Source organism: Ursus arctos, unplaced genomic scaffold (assembly GCF_023065955.2).
Source record: "Ursus arctos isolate Adak ecotype North America unplaced genomic scaffold, UrsArc2.0 scaffold_11, whole genome shotgun sequence".
In the NCBI taxonomy this organism is placed as follows: Eukaryota; Metazoa; Chordata; class Mammalia; order Carnivora; family Ursidae; genus Ursus; species Ursus arctos.
The window spans coordinates 68912897-68919744 of record NW_026622775.1 but is presented as its reverse complement, the minus strand read 5'-3'; the positions used below and the strand labels follow the sequence as shown (position 1 = coordinate 68919744).

The window sequence follows — 6848 nt, the reverse complement described above, 5'->3', positions numbered from 1 at the left end:
TTCCCTTATTTTTTTAAAAAATATTTTTATTTATTTGAGAGAGAGAGAGAACAGGAGATGCTGCTGGGGGTGGGGAGGGAGAAGCAGACTCTCTGCTCAGCAGGGAGCCCAATGCAGGTCTCAATCCCCCAGGACTCCAGGATCGACAGAGCCACCCAAGTGCCCCTAAGTTCCCTTACTGAAGACACCATTATTATTAATCTTTCTGAAGGTGTTCAGTGACATCACGTTGACTGAGTATATCTTTTCTTCTGCAGGGAGCCTGTGGAGCTTGCCTGCTGGGCCAGTGGTCTTGGTGGGGTGGGAGTGGGGAGCTGGTGGGAGCAGTAGTTCTTACAAAATAGCGACACTGATGCTTACACTGAAGTGACGTGTCGATTAAGCAATCTGCTGAAGAGATGGGTTGAGAAACTCAGAGCAAAGAATTTAAATGAGTTCTCAGACCATGGAGAGGGGTTGAAAGCAGACATTAATACTTTATATATTTTCTATTATAGTAATAGAGCACTTTGTATGTGTTAAGCTACATAACCTTCATACGACCTTGTGAGGGAGAAATTGGAGTGTCCCATCTTGCAGGTGAAGAACTCAAGCCTCAGAGAGGACATGTAACTTGCCCAAATCCCAAACTAGAGCTGACATTTGAGCTGACATAGTCCAGTTCCGTTGTCTGCGTTTCCAACCACTATCTCGACCACTGTCTCAATGATTGCCTCTTAAGAATTGAAGTGAGGAGCCCTGGTATGAAAAGCAAAAAAGGGTAGGTGTGAGTGGGGGAGACTGACAGATGCCGCCATCAAGAGCTGCTGCCATGGTAGGCTTTCATGTGGCCCAGTGCTGGGATGCTGGGCATGTGGGAAGGGCAGCAGTGCGGTGGGCACGATCTTTTGAGAGGTTGAAAGCAACTTGTGTTATGATAAATATTATATTTCTTCATCCATGTAGGCCCTGCACTTGGTACTGGGGACCCAAGATGCATCTACTGCCTTGTGCTGAAGAAACTCGCAGTTCTTTCCAAAGGAAAAGAAAACTGAGAATTTAACAGTTTATCTTTGGGTTACATCCTCCCCTTTCTGAGCTGTCCTGCCCCTTGGTGCCTTTCTCCTGTGTCTCCATCAGGGTCTAGTGCCCTCGTCCTAGGGAAGGGAAACCCTTTCAGCCTGAGCTGTCCATTGCCCAGGCGGCATAAACTATTACCCTTCGTGGATGTTATTCTAAGCATGTTCTGTCTAGCTGCTCACTTCGAAGCCCTATGCCTCCCTGAAGAACTGTGTAGTCAGCACCACCACAGCTATAAGCCCAAACACTCCTGCCTTAGTGTCAGCCCTAGCTGTGGACCCTCACCCAGCACTGGCCCCTGGCTTTTCCTCTTTTTGGTGCACCTGTACTCCCCTTGGATCTGATGACAGTATTTACCTGTCCCCATGACTGCCTGGCTGCTCTCTTGTGCTCCCAGCTCTCAGCTGGGTCTGGACGAGCCTGGCTGGGAAGGGGGCTGGGCTGGCTTGGCTTGTGCTTGGGCAGCTGGTCAGGACTGGGAACAGCCAGGGGATGAGTGTCACCATTCCTGACGTCCTACCAGCCTCTGGACTTCACATCCTTTATCTTATTTAATCTTCTCAATAACCCTACGTGGCTGGCATTAGTGACCTCATCTTGCAGATGAAGAAACCAAAGATTAGGGAGTTTAAAATAACTTGCTCAAGCGCATGCAGCTAGTCAATGGCAGAGCAGGCACTCGGCCCCTGACTGTCTGACTGCAAAGCCTCTTGGTGATATTTCCCTGCCCTAGTGCCATGGAAGCAAAATCCCACTGTCAATCCAAGGCAGCAAGGAAGGTACTAGAAATGAGAAGAAAAGTAAAAGGACATTGAGTAGGCATTGAAATAGAGCAGCCAGCAAAACCCCCAGCAAGGGTGAGGAAAGAACTAGAAAGTGAGACAATCACAGTGAGTGAGGCCAGAGTGCCTGGTGTTTTATATTTTGGCTCTGAGTCCTGTGGTTTATGGGAGGGGGCCAAGTGGGCAACCTCAGCCATGACCCTCACTCCCGGACCTCTTCTGCTCGTGGTGACCACGTCAGCTCCAGCCCCCAGGATAGCACGCCAGCCTCAGCCAGCAGCTCAGGGCTTATCTCAGCCTGTGCGTCGTGATCAGACAAAATGGGAACCAAGACTTGTAAGTCCATGAGCCGAGCTGGCAGCCCGGGATTTTAGGCACTCACACCTTTGTGGGGGAAGGCAATCTTTCTCATTCAGGGGGCGCTGTCTCAGTATCCCTAAAATCCTGCCTATTTTCCATCAGCTTGGGGCTGGCCACAGATACTTATGTAGGTGCTACTGGCTCCACGGATGCTCACATTTGGCTCTTTTCTTTTCTTCAGTTCTGTTCTAGGGAGAATGGTATGCCTCCCCTCCCCTCCCCATCATTACATGCTTCCTGGCTGAGATGGAAAATGGAGTCTGCAGGTGGTGTGGTGGAGCCCCAGTGGCTTCGGGCTTGGCCCTTGAGACTGGAAAGGGAAGATTCCAGTGCTGTCCTGGATGGCTGACTAAACTGAGCTCCACTTGTAGGGCTCAGGGTTGCGTTCCTCTCTGCTTCTGGGCTTTAGGCAGTGTCTTGAGAACTGCATGACGGAGAGAGAGGAAACAGGTGGACACCACGTGGGCTGGAGGAAGCCCAGGGTCACCAACTCCCCCTGGGGCCAGGAGGTGATTGCTCCCTTCACAGGATGGCGTGTTAATCATCAGATGGCCGGGACGTCAGGCTGCAGAGAGAGGGAAGTCAGAGTGGGGCTTGCTGGGTTTGCGGTGAGGAGTGAGTTGAGCATCGCCTAGAGTCACTTTCACTTCTTCATAGCCATAAGTGAGGCATGGGAGCGGATTGAACATTGTCCTTTCTGCAGGCAAATGTACTGTTAATGTACACTTCAGAGGGGCTTTCTTCAAGCCTGGATCTGCTAGCTGGAAGGGATGGTTGGGCCAGTGCCAGCTGCTTGACTGGCGCTCCGTCAGTACTGGATTTTCCCAAGAGGGGAACTGACCTGCCCCAGGCTGTACGGGATATGGGGCTGGAGGAAGCTGGATTCTCAGACAGGAGATGCCCTTCTCCACAGGGGAGAAGGGTATTCGGCACCCCTAGAAACTCCTGTCATAAATCTGATTACCAGAATGAACTGAGTAGAAGGGCAAATGCAAATAAGAATTTCCTACATTTTGTGTTATTTATTCTCCTCTGGATTTATTTAATTTTAGGGATAATTTATCATATGTATGGTCTTTAGCACTAATGAGTATTTAGATTTCTAAGCTTTGCCCCTTAGCTGCTCTGCCAGGTTTCGTTTTGTTTTCTGTTTTTGCCAGTTAATACTCCACAAACATTACATGTTCTAGCGGGTCTATAATATTTGTTGGGGATGCAGTTGGTTTCATGGAAAGACAAATAAGTAAGACACAGAGCAGTGCTGGTGTTCGAATCTTGTCTCCACCACTGATTAGATCTGTGATCTCTGGCTGGTTACTTAATCTGTAGGAATTTCTGTTTTCTTATCTGTGAAATGGGAGATACTAAGAACCTTTTCAATGGATTACTGTGAGGATCAAATAAGATAATAGATGCTTAGGCTGGCACCTAGCACATCATTAGCCTTCAGTGAAGTTTGTTGGTATTAAAAATGTTAAACTGAGTACCCAACATCAATTTTCTTCCACTTACAGGATATTCTGTTTTCTGTGGAAGAACCTCCTTGACCCTCCCCCTTTTCTGGAATCACTGAATTGCTCTGTAAAGTTGAATGTTCTTATATTGGCTCACATAAGTGGAAATACACATCTGTATTTTAAATTAGATCACCTGGTGTTTATAGCATCTCTAGGGTATACAAAGGACTTTTACATCAGTTTTGTTTAGTTTTTTATAAGCTCATTAATTTTCACAGCATTCTTATGAGACAGGGATTAGACATATTGTTCACGAATTAATGAAAGGACAGAAAAGTTTTGGCACTTGTCCAACATCACAGAGAAAAATCAGTGATAGCAGGAATACATGGACATCTCCAGGCTGCAGACTCAGGGCCAGCTCACTGTCAGTTACGTGTGTCTTGCATCCTCTGTAGCGGCACACAGGGGGTACAGGTGGACGGGGAGCCTCTATGAGGTATTGGCCCTGGTCATCCCTGCCACCCTCGTCCCTGGACCAGTTTCAGTCGGATGAGAAGGAATGGGCATCTGGAGCTATGCTGATGAAGGTCTAATGGAGACTATGAAATGCCCGACTTCCTTTTTTTCACTTTGCCTTCCACAATGTCCATGTTTTCTGCCTTTCTGGAGCCAAGTTCTTTCTTTCACACTCTGATCCTGGGGAAGGAGTTCTTGATTCAGCCTTCCAGCTGATGGCTCATCCTTAATAAAAGCCATTAAGTTGTGTTTCACAACCAAAGACATTTTAGGCATTGGGGTGGTGGTGGTGGTGGTGGTAAATATGGAGACCAGCAGTGCCATTTCCTAAAATCATGTTGTAAGGCAGGGAAAATTTCTACCTCTGGGTGAAGGGTGCTGAGGTCGAAATCATGATGTCAGATCCTGGGCTTCCATTGCCTTGCTCTGAAGGTGGACACCTTTGTGGCAAAAGAGGTCTGGCTCTGAAGGCAGCTTTGGGATTGACTCTGGAGTGTCCAGGTCACCACCGCTCCCATACTTGGTCTCCCTGCTAGCACGGACCATCTCAGACCCTGGGGTTGACTCATGGACTTTTCCTCCTCAATGTTTTCTGCAAAGCTTTATGACTTTCGTTGCCTTGCCTGCTAGTTAGACTGGGGACCAGCCGTAGCTCTACTTTGGCCGCTTTCACTCTGTTTTGATTCCCTTTTTCTAGTTTCCTGGCAGCCTAGCCTTGCACCATCTCTGATTTTGCCCTCAAACACCTGTCTTGGTGCTGACTGCTTAGTCTGTCCTTTCTTGCCATAAAGTGAGAAGAAAGGGGGTAGCGCAGGCTGATGGCTCACCTAAGGTCTTCTGTAGAAAGTAGGAACTTGAACTAGGTCTTGAAGTTTGAGTGACATCCTAATAAGTGGAGAGAATTGGGGAGGGGGCGGAAGGAACAGGGAGTGCAGCGGTGCAGCATGGTGTCATAGGACATAGCATTGTTGGGTGTTGGACAGAACTGGGTTCCAAGTGTGAGTGGGCTCTGGTACTTGCAGAACACTAATGCAGGCCTTGTGCGTGTTGTAATCACAGTGGCTTTCTTGCAGAGTTTGGGTCAAACAAGAGAGGGCACTTAAGAAAATCCACAGGAGGGGCGCCTGGGTGGCACAGCGGTTAAGCGTCTGCCTTCGGCTCAGGGCGTGATCCCGGCGTTATGGGATCGAGCCCCACATCAGGCTCCTCTGCTATGAGCCTGCTTCTTCCTCTCCCACTCCCCCTGCTTGTGTTCCCTCTCTCGCTGGCTGTCTCTATCTCTGTCAAATAAATAAATAAATAAAATCTTTAAAAAAGAAAAAAAAAAAAAAGAAAATCCACAGGAAATTCTTTTCTCTTTCTCCAAACTCAATACAAGATGGAGGCTGTGGTGGTACATGTTTATATATGCATATGTGCATCCAACTTCTAAAGTCCTTTTTCACGATAAAAGTAATGAAATCGCCATATGATTTGTTTTTTACTACAAAAGAAGCAGCTTCTGAAAAATGTATGAAATGTATGTATCAAAACAAAAATGTTTTGAGCATGAAAAATTGCCAGAGTGCTCGCTTTGGCAGCACGTATACTAAAATTGGAATGATAGAGAGATAAGCATGGGCCCTGCGCAAGGATGACATGAAAACTTGTGAAGCGTTCTGTCATTTTTTTCAAGAGCCAAAAAAAAAAAAAAAAGAAAAATTGTCAGAAAGATTCTTGAGCAGATCCCTTATCTTCTCTGTACCTTGGCTTTCTTATCTGTAAAATGGGGATAGCACAGCTTATTTCTCAGTGTAATTTGGTCTATTAAATGGTGTAGTAGTGTAGTGCCCCCTCTCGGTTCTCAAAGAATGTAGATTTTATGTCATTTCATGCTGCCTGCAATGCTGGTTTACTTAATAGGCTGGAGAAAGCCAGAGAGAGAGAAAAGCTCCGACTTCTGCTCTCACTTCTTGCCTGGCCAATTGCTCAACACTGAGCAATGAGAGAGAGTACTTCCTCTACAGATGTGCCTGTTCCCCTGGGCCTGGGCTTGAGTGTTTTGATTGCTGGAACTTGCACACTGGGCTAATGATGAGTTACTCTCCTTGTTAAAACTCGGCCTGGGGATATAACGTGATGTCAGCTCCTTCTCCTCCCAAGCGCCTGTGTCCCTGTCCTCTTTCTTTCCCTGTGACGATGAATTGTAGCCATTGGTGGCATTGTATATTTAATACAAAGCATTGTTATAGAAACTCCTGTATGACACTGAGCTCAGGAAGACTTGATGTTGGGAGTAGCTTGGGCTCTTAATTAGTATTCATCTGTTCTTGTTAATCAGATGTGCTTGAGTGCTTATGTGAACACGTCTTGTCCCAGCTCATGGACCAAGCTGCCTTGGACAAGCCCCTTCCTCAGAAGACCTCAGCGTACCACCATGTCCATCTTGCTGCTAACTATAGCTCTTTCTATAGTTATTGATCAACTGCTTTGCCACTGGAGTTTGATCTTCGTTTCAGGATTTCTGTCTTTGGACTTGAACCTCTGCCTGGTCATTGTCATTGTCTCTGGTCTTTAATTCCTAACTTCTTCCCTTACACTGATCTAGGAGCCTCATTGGGCTCCATAGTTTCTCTTTAGTATAAGTGAAAGTGCTGTTGGTCATTATCTAGGTATCAATAGATGGGTCTGG

The 6848-nt window shown here is 46.9% G+C and overlaps 1 non-coding gene across 1 annotated transcript; it reads left to right on the top strand.

Annotated features, from left to right (window-relative positions):
* The first annotated feature begins 5741 nt into the window (after positions 1-5741).
* Positions 5742-5845, top strand: LOC113270078 (U6 spliceosomal RNA). Its single transcript, XR_003321677.1, has one exon. It is a non-coding gene; the product is annotated as a U6 spliceosomal RNA (small nuclear RNA).
* Positions 5846-6848: the final 1003 nt, after the last annotated feature.